Source organism: Pinus tabuliformis, chromosome 3_2 (genome assembly GCF_031772625.1).
Source record: "Pinus tabuliformis cultivar Carrire ecotype Pingquan chromosome 3_2, CPIR1, whole genome shotgun sequence".
Classification (NCBI taxonomy): domain Eukaryota; kingdom Viridiplantae; phylum Streptophyta; class Pinopsida; order Pinales; family Pinaceae; genus Pinus; species Pinus tabuliformis.
In genome coordinates, this window is record NC_142302.1 from 111313360 (window position 1) to 111330769 (window position 17410).

A 17410-nucleotide genomic window follows, 5' to 3' on the forward strand; every position below is an offset into this window, starting at 1 on the left:
AATGCTTTTCAACTCTAACTTGTAAATGTTGTCAACTTGTAAATGCTACTCAATCAATCCATGAGAGAACACAAGAGTTATGCTACCTACAGAAAGAAAACTACACTAATTGCAATCAACCACATATCTATCAAATTCACTTGAAAACACAATATTATTCTACCAACTCAAAAATCAAGAATTAATTCATCATTTATTTATTTCACACTTGTAGATTAAGTAATGCCCTAATTCCCAATTCTGTGATGAAGTAACTAATGGTATTTTCTATTGTAGTAAAGGAAAAGGAATGGAGGCAATGGCCTAGGTGGTACCTCTAGTCATGGATTCTAAGCTAGGGGGTTAACCTACTCCTATACTAAGCTACACTAGAATTATAGGTCAAAACAAGGGAAGAATAGGCTACTATAGGTGTGCTATAGGAAGTTGCTACATGATTCCTATATTGCTACAGGAAGTTCTGAAATGATACAAGAAGGGTATTGAGAGGGTTTGCATGGTAAGAATTATGGAATAATGTGATGGAAAGATGGATGAAGGTTGTGGTGGATGGGTGGAAGGTGACCAACACCCCTAGCCAAGCTCAACACTTCATGAAGGCCAGTTTTGGACTAGGAGGCTGCTCACAGTGACCTAAAAACATAGATCAAGAACATTGCCTAGAATTCATCAATGGAGAGTGGAGAAGTCCTAAATGGATATGGTTAAAATATCCCTTGCCTACAGGTCCAACAGTCCTGCAACATCACATGCACATGTTCTTCTTTTCATTTAGAAAATATTACAACCAATGGTGGAAAACATGAGTTGAATTTGGAAACTATCTGACTGATGATAAGAAATCAGATCTATTCAATGATATAACCTCCAAGATGCAACAAACATATGTAAATAAAGATAAAAATGTAGAACTTTCCAAGAAATCATATAATGTTTTTGGGTTGTGATAGTGGAGTCCTCTAATCATGCTCCCATGAGAGAGATGAGATAGATGCCATAGTCATAGAATTTTTGAGGAAGTATACTCTACTAAGATGCAACAATTAATCAAACATTCTAAGCTAAAAGAAATATCAATACATAAGATGGACCTAAGCTACTAGGGTTGGGCCCAAACCTAAGAGCTTTAGCCCTCTGGATTAACTTGGTGATGGATCAAGAATAAACTTTTCATTACCATTGCACAAGTGTCAAATAAATCATATAGTAATAAAAAATAGTAGTGACAAGTGTTTGAGCTCAACAGCCTCTTAGCTACAACCAAAATTCAAATCATAATGAGTTCCTTCGAATGTTTATTTATACAAAAGGGTAGCTACCAACAACTCCCTAGAAATTAGAGATGTATGTCTCCTGAACTCAAGAAAGGTGGATCTAGATCTTCCTTGAACTACACTGGTTGGATGCTAATGACCTCATCCTGCTTGGCTACCAATGACCTCGAGTTGACGAGAGATAAAGTGGTGATCTTTAACTTATTTAAGGAGTTAAGGAGGTGTAAAATCTCCTAGAATCTCTACTTATTGTCTACTTCAAGCTCCTGCATTCAAGCTATTTCAAAATTGCTCCAATTACTATATTTAAAACATATTAGGCCACATGACATAAAAAAACATCTTTAACTCTCACACTAAGCATAATATAACCAAATTTGTAAATAAATGTGTGAAAGAGATGAATTTAAAGCTGGAGGATTTCATTGTCACACTTATGATATACCTATTGATGAGCCTCATTATCACCCCCACTAAAATTGTTTCTCATCATCTAAGGAATTCAATCATCTATGTCCATGTCTTTCATGGCCTTGGTGGTGTCTTTGACATCCCAAGGTTTTACAGATGGTGTGCTTTCTTGAGGATATAAGCCTACATCCTTCTCTATGTATGTCCACTGCTTCCTTTCCTCCTCTTCATTCCTTCCTTCCTATAGACCCAACAAAAAATTGGAATGAGCTTGAGTCCAATCCAGTTGAGTTTTAATCTTTGCATGAGCCTTTTATACAGGGGTGTCCTTTCCAATGCATTACTCAACCTTTTAGGGGAGTGATACTCCCTGATCTAGAGACTGTGTGGTAAGGAATTCCATCTTCTCTATCATGATTGTTTGCTTTCTATCCCTAACAGCCTTAGTGTGTCCTCAAAATGTGAGATGGTCTGACCTTGGGTGGAAAGGTATCTAGGTGTTAGATCAACATCATTGGATATGATTCCGTGAGTAGTAGTTATAGCCATTGTGCTTATATGCTCTGCCTTGATGTAGAATGGTTCATTTTCTTCCTTTTCCATCACTTTCTTTACCTCCTTATCTTTGTCCTCCTCATGAGTCATAAAAGATGCAAGGCACATCAGTTGCAGGTCCCCCAACTTTGCATTGGGATCCCAAACATTCATGTTAGTCAAGGTGAGGTTATGCATGTAGAATTCAACCAATTTTTCTTTGTCTTCTATGCTACTTTGGTCACACAATTCAATGAATTATTTATAGTTCTGAAATGGCATGGATCCATGTTGTGCTAATGTATTTATTCTAAAATGCATCCACTTCTCTTTGAGAAAGAGCACATAAGGCATGGATAGCTCTCTACACTGTAGTGCCTCCATGGAGAGGCTTTCTATTATGGATAGTTGGGTTTACTTCTCTTGGAATTTCTTCCTCAACCATCTATTTTCTCCCTGTAGTTGTTCTCTCATTGTGGACTCTTTCTCCCTTAAATGACTTAACTCCTTTCCCATTCCAAGGACCTTCTCTTCCATGAGGCCCACATCTTACACCTTTTTGGATTTAGAAACCTGCATCCATCTATGGGTTCTTCCTCTTTTTTCTTCAAGTTCAAAGAAAAGTGGGATTGCAAAATTTTGGGGAATAACTCTCCCTCCTTCAATGAATTTATAATAGGAGATCAAAATAGCCTGTGGACTAGGCTCCTGTAGCTCTGACAAATCCTTCTCAAATGTTTTGGGGGAAGCTACCCCGGCTTGTTTCTTATTCTACTCTTCCTGTAGCACCTTCTGTTCTTCATGTAGCATGATCTATTTTTCCTATAACACAATTTTCTTTTCCTGTAGCATGCTTTATTTTTCTTGTAGCTTCGATTTTACTGTTTGCTGGAGTGTGGTAGGTGTATTGGATTATTTAAAGGAGGTTGATCTAGTGGTGGGCCTCCTTACATATGCTATAGGAGTCTTTGATATGACTTTTGGAGAGGTGACCAACTGAAATTTCCTTTTAGTGGGCCCCGCTTCCTCCTTTTTACTTGAGGACTCTTCAATTGTGATAGGTGAATTTGTGGGAGTTTGGGGCCTTCCTTGCTTAATCCTAGTGCTTTTCCTAGTTTTAAAGTAAAGGGGATTTTTCCTTTACCTTTTCTTTTTGGGTTTGAATGGTGTGCTAAAGGTAGCTAAGGTGTCAGCTACCTCTTTTTCACTAGGTCATGGAGACAAACTTGTTGACTCTAGGGATACCCCTTCTTCTTTAGATACATTATTTTTATCAAGGCTTGATTTTTCCTATTTCTTCCCTTCTTCTTCTTCATCTTGCTTTTTCTCTACGTCTTCCTCTGGGTCTTCCTATTTTTTCTCTACCTCTATCTCTCGTTATTCTTCTACCTCTGCCTATGTCTCTATTTCCTGTCCTATCTCTACTTCTTGTTCTCTTTCCTCTTCTTCATTTTCCTCTTCTTCTTCTTTCTTCCCCTCTCTTCCTCCAACACTAGAGGTTGGGGTCACACCTAATGTGAGGGTATGAGTGTCAATGAAGGTCTCTCTATCCATATCCATGAATTTGGACCAAAGGAATGGGATCCTTACTTTATTTAAAGCATATGCCATTATCCATTTGATCTGGATATGGTGTCCTAGGTGTTGGTGCTTTCCCTCTCTCACCTTTTGGCTCATGTCCCTGATGGACTGTAGGAGGAAATATGGTACACCGAGTCTTTACATTAGCGGAAATTCTGCTTGAAACTTTAGTTCATAAAGTAATATAAAATGGTATCCATAAAATACAATCAACCTTCATTCGCAGGAGATGCATTTTAGGATACTGTAGGCCACCTCATCCCAAGGATAGGGTAGGCTTTCCATCCTAACACTATTTTTGTGTTCAATAGGTTTTTCATCATAAGTGAATAAGTTCTTTTTGACAATGGCACTGATCATTTTGTCTTCTCTTCTCCATTGGAATCCTAAGGGAAGGGTTGTCTCCCTGCTAATTAGCTCAGGACTAATTGAAATAGCTAATCCACTCACCAAAGTGGTGGAACTGACTCCTGCTTGAGAGTTTACGGCCATGGAAAATTCATATGTAATGTCATCATCATATCCATTTAACAGTTCAAAGAATCCTAGCCACTGATGTTTTAAAAAATTTTCTAATACAGGAGGGTGAAGATGAATTCTTTTAGTGATTGTAGGCTCTCTTATATTGAATCCCCCTCCCATATATTTCCTCTATTTCTATCTAGGTGAAGGAGGGATTCTTCTTGTTATAGATCTCATCTGTAATTCAGTGGAAGTAGAGCATAAAATTCCTAGTTGATGCCAATTTGTTATAATCCCTCTATTCTATAGCTAGACAAGTTCTTTCAATTCCCAAAATGAATGATATAAACTCTAGATTTTGTGGTGCACCAACATACAATTAATGGACAGATGAATGAGAGGGTGAACTTAATTTTTACCACATGCCCTGGGATAAGGATAATTGGAGACAAAATCAAGCCTTGGCAGTGTTATTTCACCCTTTGAGACTTCCTATAGCAATTTGTCAGGCTTCCTATAGCTTCATGTAACTTCCTCCTGTAGAAGTGGCAGAGAAGGTTTCAACTGTCCTCGATTTCTCCCCAAACTCGTACTCACCTTAACTATTTTTGAGATGAACATAAATGCAAGAGAATTCAAGCATCAGTAATTTATATTCAACTTTTGGCTAGGGATCAAAGAATTGTGATGACTTGGTAGAGGCACGAGGTTTCCTCTTTTGGATCGTTGTCCGCACCTGGAGTAATCATTCCCTCGTAATCACCACCCAATCTCTGTGATATAATATTGACTGATGTGACACTTCCACATTGTATGAGGGTTCACAGTCACTTTTTGTTTACTAACATAGGGTGGCCAAGTTATCTGGACACCTTCAGCTTATAAAAATACCTCTTCTCGACATTCATACATTTTCATTATTTACACAAAGGGAGGAGATGAGAGGTTGCTATACTTATGGCTACCTTGTGATTAACTGATGCTAGGGTGTGCATGTTGGAGTGTTCGACCTTTATACTTTTCACCAAGGGAGTTGTCTTGCTATGTTTTTCTGCTCCTGTATGTATATCCTTTGCTCCTCATGGTATTTGATTGTTGTTGTTGCTATGTGTGTAGGTCCTTTGTTGATGACCCAAGTGTTGCTGCTACTACTGGAGAGTCTTTCTTTGATTGGTATGGTTACTACAAAATACCTCATGAGTTGGTATCACCCCCTATACTTGATGGGAAAGGAAGAAACTAGGATAATGACTTTTCTAAAATGGTTACACAGGCTGCTACATGATGAGGTTATCTTCCTATAGTGGCCCTTTTCTTCCCTTCCAAGGTCTTTTAACTACATGGGAGTGATGAGAAAAGGTGTAGGGGGTTTGGAGGATGATGATAGGGCTCGGATTGAGTAGTGTAGGATTGTTAAAATGGAGAGGATGTGCTTTGTGTTTTTCAAGAAAGTTTTAGGATGAGATAGAGTGGAGGGTTGGTTTTGAATGATATTGACTTTTATTATGAACTGAGATGTATGAATGATGGATGGATGGTGAATGAAGGTTATCGAACCATATTTACCTTTGGAAAGGTCATGCTTGGTGGTATTTTCATTCAGATCCTCTTCCTTTAGTTTTTCGGGGTCCTCCTATAGTGCTATAAGATCTTCCTGTAACAATTACAATCTTCCTATAGCAATCTAGAGAGGGGTTGAAATTTTATTTTTGAGCTACTGAGATGATGGAGAGTGGTGAGGACATGGATTTGGATGGAGGATATGGAGTGGATGGAGGGATAAGTGGAGAGAATCTTGGGGATGCTATCCCTGTAGCTCTAGCATTTGTCACTATCCTCAAACCTGAAAAATAAAAATAAAAATTAACAAACATGTTGTGGATCCATGTCTTGAGATTCTCCTATGATTTTTCTTTGTTTTTGCTTCTTCTTTTTTTTGACACACAAGTTCCTTGAGGAGCGGTTTTCAACCTGTATGACTTCCCCGAGCACCTAAAGAGAGGTTTTCACCTCATGATATTTATTTTTTCCATGTTCTTTACTCCTAGGCTTCCTCAGGGAGGTTTTCAACCCAAGAGTTGGTCTCAGATGCCTCATAAAGGTTTTCATCCAAGCCTTTTATTGTTTTTCTTTTTAACAAAAGAATAAGAGTATCTAGGAATGTTGTGACTTGGAAGCTATGACACTTCCAATAAAATTAACCTTTGTACTGATGATGTTGATGAATTCTTCCTTAGACATAGGATTTTTGTACACCTTAAATCTGTAGCTATTAATAAGGAATGGAATCCATTCTGCATCAGTGGTCCTGATTTGAACAACTCGATTATCATGGCATTTCTCTATCAAGTATGCGCCTAACCATTTCGTCATCAATTTTCATTTGAAATCCTTTAACCTAGAGTAATATAGTAAGGCCCAATCCACTTCCTAAATTTTTTTTTTCCTTGATATGCCTATCATGTTAGACCTTCCTCTATAAATTGGATAAATTCGGTGTGTAGGAGGGCTTGCATTATGTACTCATTCAAGCCATTTAATTGGAGCAATCTCTCTTGTTGTGCTCTAGTGACATCAAAATCCAATTGGGCTACCATTCTCAAATTATTATACTCAAACTCAATCGAGATGAGAGATTTCTTTCCATAGACCAAATCATATGGGCTAAAACCAGTAGTTTTTTTCCAAATTGTGTTATAGGCCCAAGTGACCTCCACTAACTTATCTGCCCAATCCCTCCTACTACTATTCACAACCTTGGTGAGGATTGTTGGATGTGTGTTATATTATTTCCACGACTAGCCCCATGCGCTATATTAGGTGGGTGGATCTACCTATGGTTTTGTGCATGGTTTTTGCACATGGTTTTGGGCATGATGGTTTTCTGCCCATGGTAGTTTGTAGATCTAGTTAAGGGAACTATAGTTATGTTCCAATCCAGGGTTAATGGATTGGGGTTTATGGATGCTTCGGAATGTACATATATGTATTGTAACATTGAAAGGAATATAATGAAAAATCAATCTCGTAGTCCCAGTTTTGGGATCGAGGGGAAAATCTTTGTGTATATTTGTTTTATGTTTTATCCTCTTGCCATTGTTTATTTTCTATTTTTAGAATTCATATGTAGGTAATTTTTGTACGGGGTTAAAACCTACATTTGGTATCAGAGTTGTTTTGGCTTCAAGGGGATGCCTTTGATGTGAAGGGGTTTTGCTCAGGTTTATGGTAGACCATGTTAACTGGGAGATCTGTGGGATCAATTATTGTGGTGAAAGAAGATGGAAAGCAGTGGAAAGATAGAGATTGAGAAATTTAATGGTTAGAGTTTTGAGTTGTGGAAACTCAAGATGGAGGATTTGGTGGTGGATAAAGATCAATGGATCGCGATAGATCCACATACTAAACCAATGACAATGTGAGTTGAAGACTGGGTGAAGTTGGATCGGAAGGAAAAGAGAAAAATACAACTATGTATATCAGATTCAATATTGTTGAATGTATCAGGGGAAGCTTCGGCGAAGGCTTTTTGGGAAAAGTTAGGGACTTTTTACCAATCTAAGTCTCTGGTGAATAAATTTTTCCTATAGAAAAAGATGTATAACTTGAGGATGAAGGATGGAGACTCGGTGACAGAGCATCTGAATACCTTTAATACTATGGTAAGCCACCAGTTGTTATCTGTTGATATAAAAATTTAATATGAAGATAAGTGCATCAATTTGTTGTGTTCTCTACCAGATTCATGGGATAGTCTGGTTGTTGCAATAGGTAGCAATTCGTTTGTTGTTGGCCCTCAGTTTTGGTCTATTTTTGCTTAAGGAAACTTACTTAATCCTTATATTTTCCATCCATTTTCCATCACATCCATCTCATTTTGATGTATTTTATGCATATTAAGGTATTTAATTTTAATTTTGCAATTTGCAGAAGTTTTTATGAAAATTGAGTTTCAAGTGCAATTTTGGACAGAATCAGAAATTCCCATAATAGCTATGTGGATGACATATTTGTAGGATACTTGGGCTCGAGTTGGATGCATGAATGGAAAGCTTGGGAACTAGGATTGAACTAATTCCACTTGTTTCATTCAAAACATGCTTTATTAGGCCCGGTCAAGGCTGGTCAAACATGACTAGTCACCCAGAAAATCCCTAGGAAATAGGGCAGTTTTATGGTTTCATGGGATTGTCCATATTTCTATTGATAGATTGGATGGATTTGACTTATATAGATGGATATGAATAGATATGATTGTTAGAGAGACGTTAGATCATTTTGTTTCATAATGTTCTATTTAAGCCAACTTATGATGTGTAATTTTTATATAACTTTATGTTGAGACATTTGAATATTGGAGATTAATTAGAAGAACTTATTCTACTTTCATTTTGTTGTTCATTAGTGTGGATAAGTTCTTGAAGTTTCATCATTTCATAGCAGCCTCAAATGTGCAACGCAAGTGTGGAGGGCCCCCACTCCAAGCTAAGTACACTTCATTGTTAAACTAGCTTAATTTTCATGAACTAGTTGTTTTAGATTTGTTTACTTCTTTTGTTTTAGATTTTCTTATTTGAATTAATGTGTTATGATTTTTGAATGGATATTGGTTTAATTCTAATCTACATATGAAGGGACACACATGAATTTAAGTTAAATTCCCCTTCTATTTGATCTTGAACTAAAACTGAATTTCATTCTCCTTTTCTTATTTGAAGTTATTTATGCATTTTTGGTTTGAAGTAATAGTGATTATGATAGAGTAGAATTGTGAAGAAGGGAAATCTGGTCCTCCTTAGTTAGGAGCCTCTTCTTTTACATTTTATGCATCATAAAACATGGTTAATTAGTGCTTTTAGATCTCTCTTCAGGAAAGTAGTATTGCAGGGAAGGTCAACCTGGTTCTCCTAAGTTGGGAGCCTCATCCCTCACATATTACATAAGTGAATTAGAAATTATTAAAATAGGTTTATATTTGTAATATGTACTGTTAGAGTCGGTCTTTTCAGTCCTCTGTCATAGATCAAAACTCTTTCTGCATTTCATTTTTAGGTGTCTCGCTCCATTCACTCAGCTACATTCCGCTAGGGGCATGCCATAACCTGACGTAAGGGCCTTACCATTCATTCCCCTCATGTCTTGCACCTATTGGATTAGGTATTTTCACCAATGTGTATTAAATTCCATGATAGTCAATGTTCGATCTTTGAATGAGAAGGAGTCATTTCGGTCATTAAGTCTAGGGACTGGTCATTTGGTCTTCAAACAAAGTCCAAAAAAGCCAGTAAGGCCATAGGGAGGCTCTTATAAAGTTTTGATTCAAAGTTTTTCATCATCATGTTGATAGAATACGACTGTTCTTCAAAACTCTGTTTTGAAGAAAAGTCAACAGTTTGACATTTGTAAAAAATTTCAAAAGTTTCTCAATGGATTTCTCCAAGCACAGCCCTGGTCTCCTTTTCCAAATTCCATGTCAGATATCCCTGCAAAAATTGCCAAGAAATTCATTATTTCAACCAAAAATCAAGGAGGAAACAAAAAGGTCAAAGTTCTATTAATTGTGAAAAGTGTCAATTGCAAAAAATTACAAAGTGGGTTTTTGAAGAGACAAAAATCAAATTGATGTCTATATAAAGTATTTCCAATGAAGATGAAAGTCATTTTGCATGCCAAGGTTGGATAAAAACGTTTCAAGGCGAATTTGTGAGAGCAGTGTGTGTTTTGGAGAGAACTGGCCCGCAGCTAACCGGCGCGGCGCATATAACAGGCAGTGCAGCACACACAGAGTGTGTGGCACACTGGGGATTTCCGCCCAGTGTAAATTATAATGGGTGCAATGCACACAGAGAATGCGGCGCACTGGGTTTTGAGCACGGTGCATATAGCCTCAAGCCCGAAAACTATTGGAAACTTCGCCAAATTGCTAATGCTTTGCTTAGATTTTCCAGGTAGGCTTGCTATCTTGCCATTGCATCAAATTTTATGGTAAAAGACAGTGGTTTATGGGTGATAGTGGTTGCAATAAAAATTTTCAAAACCTACTTCTAAAGGATCCTCAAGCCAATTGCAGCCACGTTTACAATTCATTGTTTTCGCCACCAAGATTTTGTCTCCCTCCCATTGTTCCCTTATTTTCACTCATCCCTAAATCCCTATCACCTAAATTCATTACTCCTTTCCCCTAAATACTCTGTCCCAAATCCTCCAACCCCACACAACAAAATCTATCAACAAATCCCAAACCCTGAACACTATTCCCATGCATCAAACCCTCAAACCCTATCCCATATTTCCCTATCTAATTTCTCCCAATTATTCCCATTCCTCAATACTGTTTCCCCTTCCTAACAATCCCTAACAGTCCCTTTTGCATTTTTTTTTCCCTTGGTGGAAGAATTTGAATACATCATCCAAAAGAGCAGTGGAAGCAGAATTTATACACAACAGCCATTTTGTCTCTGAGGTAGTTTGTCCAGCAGTCATGGCATCTGAGCATTCGTCAAACTATGAGGTAGAAACCCAAAGTGACTCTCCCTTGGAAGAACAGGGACCCCAGAGGCCTCATAAAAGTGGCAGACATGTGAGAGAGGAACCACCACCCTTACAGAATTGTAGGCCTGTCCTCTTGCTATGTCATGTTTTCAGCATCAGTCATGCTATGAGTTTTGTCAAAAGGTGGCAAGTGTACAATTTTGTCATGAGTTGGCTCGTCTTTTTGTGTTGCACTTGCATGGAGATCAAGCTATCTTGGCTAGTGTCACCTTCACACTTACACTAGGATCCGTCTCATTGGCAACCGGTATACTGAACATTGGTGAACCATGGCATAAGAAAAAGAAGATTGACCGGTAGCATTATGAGCCATACATCAAAACCAGTTTCTTAAGGCATCTCAAGAGATTGTTCCCATTCCGGTATCTGAAAGATTAATATGCTCCACTAATGAGATTGATTATGAGATATTTTAGCTGTGAGGGGTGAATCTCTCGTCTTTATGCTTATCACGTCAGGTTACTCATGAATTTCAGCAGGGTACAGATGATGAACATTCTGTATTTCATTTGCCGGAACATAGAGAGGATGACCACCTTTATATAGCACAAAACACCTCAGCAGCAACCTAACAGTGTCTATCATTTTGCTCTTATCAAGATTTTGGTGGTTCATCAGCTTGGATTACAAGGCATCATTAGGGATGATTTCATCTCGCGTGATTTCTTCAGAGCTTCACGGAGAGTAATAGAGGTTAAGCATGAGCGTGAACCTTCTCATCGGTATTAGTGCCATGAGACTGCTAGTGTGCCGGTTTTCATCACATATCAGAGGGGTGCTAGACATTTGTTTGCAGCAGCAAAGCGAGTGTTATCTCCACCCGGGGTGGAAGGGGCCTCGCTTCTGACATCAGCACTATAGGTACAGGACAAAGGTAAGGAGCCAATGCATGATGAGGGGCCTTCAGGTGAACAAGAGACTGAATTCATTTTCCTTCATGATGGTGATACAGATACAGAACCGACAAGTGCACAACTTAAAGAGATCATCCAGGAGCAGCAAGTAAAGATTCAAGCCTTGTCCCTTGATTTGGAAGAGCCAAATGGAACATGAAATATCTAGAGCAGAGGAACAAACATATGGAGGATCAGTAAGTGATCATGGAGCTACAAAACATTCGTGAGCATCGCCAAGCTGCATAAAGGAGAAGAGTTGAGCTCACATCATTGGAGCAAGAGATTAATGAGGATCAGGAGGGCAATCTCGAGAGAGTTAACATGCACTTAGAGAGCCTTTTGACGAGGCTAACAAGGACCATGCACTGTTGAGACACATGGCTTTCCACTACATGTCACGAAACAAAGTGTGCAACACCTGAATCGGGAATTTGAAGGCGAAATTGAGGAAGGCAATCAAGAAGCAAAAGAGGTGATGGGAGCTCGATCAACTTCATATATTAGCCGAAGCCTCTTTTTTCTAGCATAACACTTGATAAGGAAGCTCTAGCCCAAATTTCAAGAAATTTGGGGCATTTTTGGTGTTTTTGGAAATTTTTGTGCAAAAAACAGGGTTTTTCTCCCTATGCATCGCGCCACCTTGCGCCCGCTTACAATAGCGAGCTCCAAATGACAAAAGGTTTGCATTTTTGGATTTTCCATGGAAAATCATGACTTTTGGTGCATTTCTCAGAAGTTTGGGCTAGTTTTGAGTCCTCAGGAGGTCAAAAACACCCAAAAAATGACCTCTCTGCCCCTATTTTGACACACAGGAAGCAGTCTTGGGAGATTGCCGTTTTCTAGGGGAAAATGGGCACAAAATTCAGAAATTCCGCTTGGGTTGTAGAGTAGACAAGCAGGGATTTCCAACAAGCACACTTGGGCTCAATTTGGACTTCGGAAAGGGCCTCAAAACCAGCTCCAAAGTAGCACGACGCATACAGTTTTTGGCGCGGCGCACAGACACCCAAAGGCCAAAATCGTGCCCGCTTCGCGAAATTTCGATTCGCAATTTTATCCAAGTGGGCTCACTCATTTGTAATAATTTTTTCCCAGCATTAGAGGCAAAGTTTAAAAAACATTTTTTTATTCTATCCAAGTGACCAAATGAAGGTGAACAGCCACCCACAAAATCCATGGTCTTCATAGAAAATTGAATGTAACTGCTGATGGTTGGCTCTTCACTTCCTAGGTTGATCAACCTTATCATGGAAAAACATATTTATTGTATTGAGAGTCATTTTGTAAAGAGTTGGCATTTCTGGGAACTGTGGGAGAGAAACTCAGTCACTCACTGTACATTTTGACAGAGAATTAATGAAAGATTGCAGCTCTGGTTCATGAGATTCCTGTGGCGTGAGTTTAGCAAATGTATCTTCTTTATGTTTCATATGTATTTCGTTATGTTTCATATTTTCATTCACATTCATTTCCAGTGAAATATTTCTAAGTAAAAAAGGTAGAATTCAGTGCACTGCTCTGCGTTGGGATAGTTTTCATGTTCTATGTTTTCTTCTGTTGAAAAGGATTCATGTATTTATGCTCTTTTCACACTCTCACACAATCTCTCCACCTCACATTTTTTCAACTCTAATTGTTAGACTTTTCGCTTGTCTTGCCTCACGGAATAACCTGTGTCTTTGAGTTAAATTTCTGTTCATGTTGTTCCTTGGCCCCACACCTCCCAGAAAACTGACTTATTCTTCAAACATCTCCATCATATTTATTTACCTAGCCTAAAATCAGTATCCATTTTTGAGTCATCTCAGACCCTATTATTTATTTTCCTGAGTGTGACCCGGAGAGAGCCCTCTCCTGTTCTGGTAGGTGGTGAGCTCCAGTATTGTAGCAATAATGCTACAACTCCTGGGGCTTCCTGTCTCTCATTTTATCAACCCGGTAGTTCGTACAAACTTGGAAGCGACGGTGTTGTATGCACAAGTACTAGCTCTTGTCGCAGCTGTCACTTGGTCAGCTGGCACAAGTCCGCTAGGGCTCAAGCCAACTTCTATAGGCTCTCAGAAGAAGCTTGCTAATTGATGGACGAAAGCTATTCTCAAAGGAAAACTACTCTACTTGACAAAATGGACTGAAAGCAAATCAAAGCATGTAAACCTAGGAAACCCTAATTTCACTAGTCTAACCTCTATAATGCAAAGAATATGAATGAAACCTCTACCAATGCTGATGTTACCTCTAATAAGTGGAAATGCATGGATCTAAGCTACTTGCATCATAAGAGACATGTTTTTGTATTTTTCCTTCAAGTGGATGGAATGATTGTGATTTTGTGCTAACTAGGGTTTGGTTGTGCAGATGGGATGGAGAAGGAAGGAAAGCGTGGGACAGGTTGGGGAGGCTAGGAGAGGTCCCTAGGGATCCTTAGCATCCATCCACAGAGGTTCCTCGCATTCAGAAGCTCAGCAACCGAGTGAGTGGCCTCCTACAGGATGTCTGCAGGGGATCCTACAGGATACGCAGAGATTTCTACAGGATGTCTACGAATTGCTACAGGATGACCTACCGTGAGTGTTTGAAGTGATGGATGAGTGATGGAATGGTAGGGGGAGATGTGTAAGGTAGGAATAAGGCTGGTGATGGCTCAGAAGTGGAGGAATAGGATAGGGAGTGAGTGTAGGAAGTAGGTTGGAAGATAGAGGGCTAGGTCAACAAAAGGGCTAGAGAATGGAAGTACGTGAGGAGTGAAAGACTTTGGGAGAAAACAGAGCGGAGCAGGGGTCAAAGATGTGTCTGCATGCGTGATCAAGATGGAGAATGAGGTAATGGAACGAGAGAGAGCAGTGTAAATGAAACAAATGCTTATGACTGTCACCAAACCAAAAATGCATTAACCTAAACTACCTGTGCGTATAAATTCAATGAACAGCAATCCAAAACATGAAGGAGAATGTGCATGAAGCTGTGATAAAGGTGTGTGGTGCAGGTGTGAATCATGTGGAAGCATCTAACATAACCGTGACTGTGTTGCAGCAATCATCAAGTAAAGAAATGCGTATTTTTGGTGGTTAGTTATGGACTGCACCCCAATCCCAAATGAGATGGCAGTGAGCCTTAACAACCTTTTTGCTGGAGCTCCAATAGATTATATCTATCCTCTGCTAACCTAAGCAACTGGAAACAAATTTACCATAAGCAAATCCTATCTAAACTCATGAAAAAAGACTAATTCAACAACCTCTAATTCAAATTGCATGTGAAAATGAAAACTCAGAGTGCTGAAATGAAATGCAACCAACACTACAGCAGAGGGGATCTATGGCTCTCAGGTTGGGCACTAACCTGAGAGCTATAGTCTCCTTAAGAAAACTCAGAGCTAGATCAAAATCTGCCTTCTTTATTCATAATCTGATGTTATGCCAAAACTGGCTTACAACAAGAACTAACATCGAGCTGTGCTCAAAAATTACAATAGTAATGCGAAAGTTTCAACAACCTATCAAAGGCTACGGCCTCTATACTTATGCAAAAACGATCATCCAACAGGTCTCCTTGATTTTAGAAACTCGGCTGTCCAACTGAAGTTTAACTTGGTGATCCTGTAGAACAATTATGACTGCTGTTCCTGTAGAACAGTTGGCTGCCTCTATGCTCGGTGCTCTATGCTCGGTGGGGAGATTGGTTGGAGCTCGGAGCCACGGTGGGAATCACGAGGAAGGTCCCCAAGACTGTGGACATCCTCTCCTAAAAACCAGCAGTGCCACCTCATTGTCTCCTTGTCTCCTTTTTCGTGTCTTTTCTCCCTTTAAATGCAAAAAAACCTGAAAGCATCATGCATTAGTCACGTAGATAATATGTCTACCCTTCTTCCTACAAACAACACGAACAAACTAAGAAATGCATGCATAAGCAATAAAATATGAATGGTTTGAGCAAGTAGAATAGGCCAAAATGAGCCCAAATTGTACCAAAATTGGGGCTCATCATCACCCCCCAGCTGAACCATTTGCTCATCCTTGAGCAACCTTTCCCCTGCTCCTTGTCCTTGGCCGAGGACTCGGGACCGGAACAGGCTCTTTCTTTTCCGCTTTTGATGGCCCTGCCTTCTCTGCCCCTGGTGGTGACGAGGGTGGAACTTCTTCCCTCTTTCCTGTTTCTTTGAGCCGGGCTTCGGAAGGCGATTGGCCTATCTTTCGTGTCCAGGAGGTGACCTTCGGGCTTCCTTTCTCGGAGGTGGCCGGTGTCTTAGAGGGAGTTTTCTCACTGGGTGAAGTAGGAACACTCCCTAAAGTGGTTTGGCTGCTGGGAGGAGGCTGCGACATGTCTGATTTCATCCTCTGACTTCTCCTGGTTTCGGAAGGTAGAGGGATCTCCCTCTCCCTTTTTTCTGTTGGTTTCGCAGGTGTGCTGAGGGCGGCCAGCGCAGCTGCCGCCTCCTTCTCGAGAGGATCAGCCTTCTCTCCCTTGCTTTTTACTTTCCCGGTGCTCCTTGTGGAAGGCCCTTCCCTTTCTATTTTCAGGCTTCCTGTAGAAGACCCCTCTTTATCCACTTTCGGCCCTCCTGTAGAAGACCCTTTCTTTACGAGCTGTGGGCTTCCTGTAGAAACCTTCGTCTGCTTTCCTGTAGGCGTAGTTCTTGGGCTTCCTGTAGAAGCCTGCTTTTGTTTTCCTGTAGGTGTTGTTCTGGGGCTTCCTGTAGAAGCCTGCGTTTGTTTTCCTGTAGAGGCTGCTTCCGGGCTTCCTGTAGAAGCCTATTTTTGCGTTCCTGCAGATGCAACTCTCACCACCTTTTCTTGCTTGGCTGCATGGATTTTGCTTTTGGCTTTGACTGCAGGAGCTGACGAGGTGCTTGGGCTGGCAGGGACCACCTCAGTTTTGACTGCCCTACTTTTCAACCTCTTTTCCCTTGCTGACAGGATGGGGGTGTCCTCTTTTGCTCTGTCATCCTTTCCCTCCTCCTTCTCCTTTCGTTCTTTCTTCTGTGTTGGAGTCGGGATCTTTTGGCTTTTCCCTTTCTTATTCTTAGCTACTGGCTCTTTTTCCTCACCGCTAGAGGACCCCGTTTCTTCAAGCAACATCTTTATGTCCCCTTCTCTTGTTAAATTCCTAAATGATTCCCATGCGAGGGGGACCTTATATGAGTGGAGAGCATCCTCCACAAGAAGCTTGATTAACCCATGGTGGGCTACCCGATCCGGAATGCCGTCCTTGAGCTTTGTAGCGCACTCCATCAAGGACTGTAGTAAAAAGTAAGGAATGCTCAATCTCTGTTCTACAGGAAGATCAATCCGGTGTCTTAGTTCACTGAGCAGCCGGAAGTGATATGCATACACAATGCTGTAACGACCCTCACAGGTGATATATTTCATGATTTGCAAACTGACTTCGTTCCATGGTGGCAACAGGCTTGTCCTTCTCACCCCATTTTTATCCTCTGTGAATTCTTCTTCAGGTGGGAAGAACTGTTTCTTGGCTTGCTGGCTTAGCTTTCGTTCTTCTTTATCCCACGGGAGACCCATAGGAAGCTTAGTGATTCTGCTGATAGACTGTGGAGTGATGGTGAGGCTTAGGCCTCTGAAATTGACTGTGGCCAGCACCTTGGATTTTGGCCTCAGGGCCCGCAAGAATTCCTCGGCCACTTCCTCATCGTACCCTTGCAACTTATCACAAAAAGACATCCACTGTGCTCGTGTAAAAAGCTCT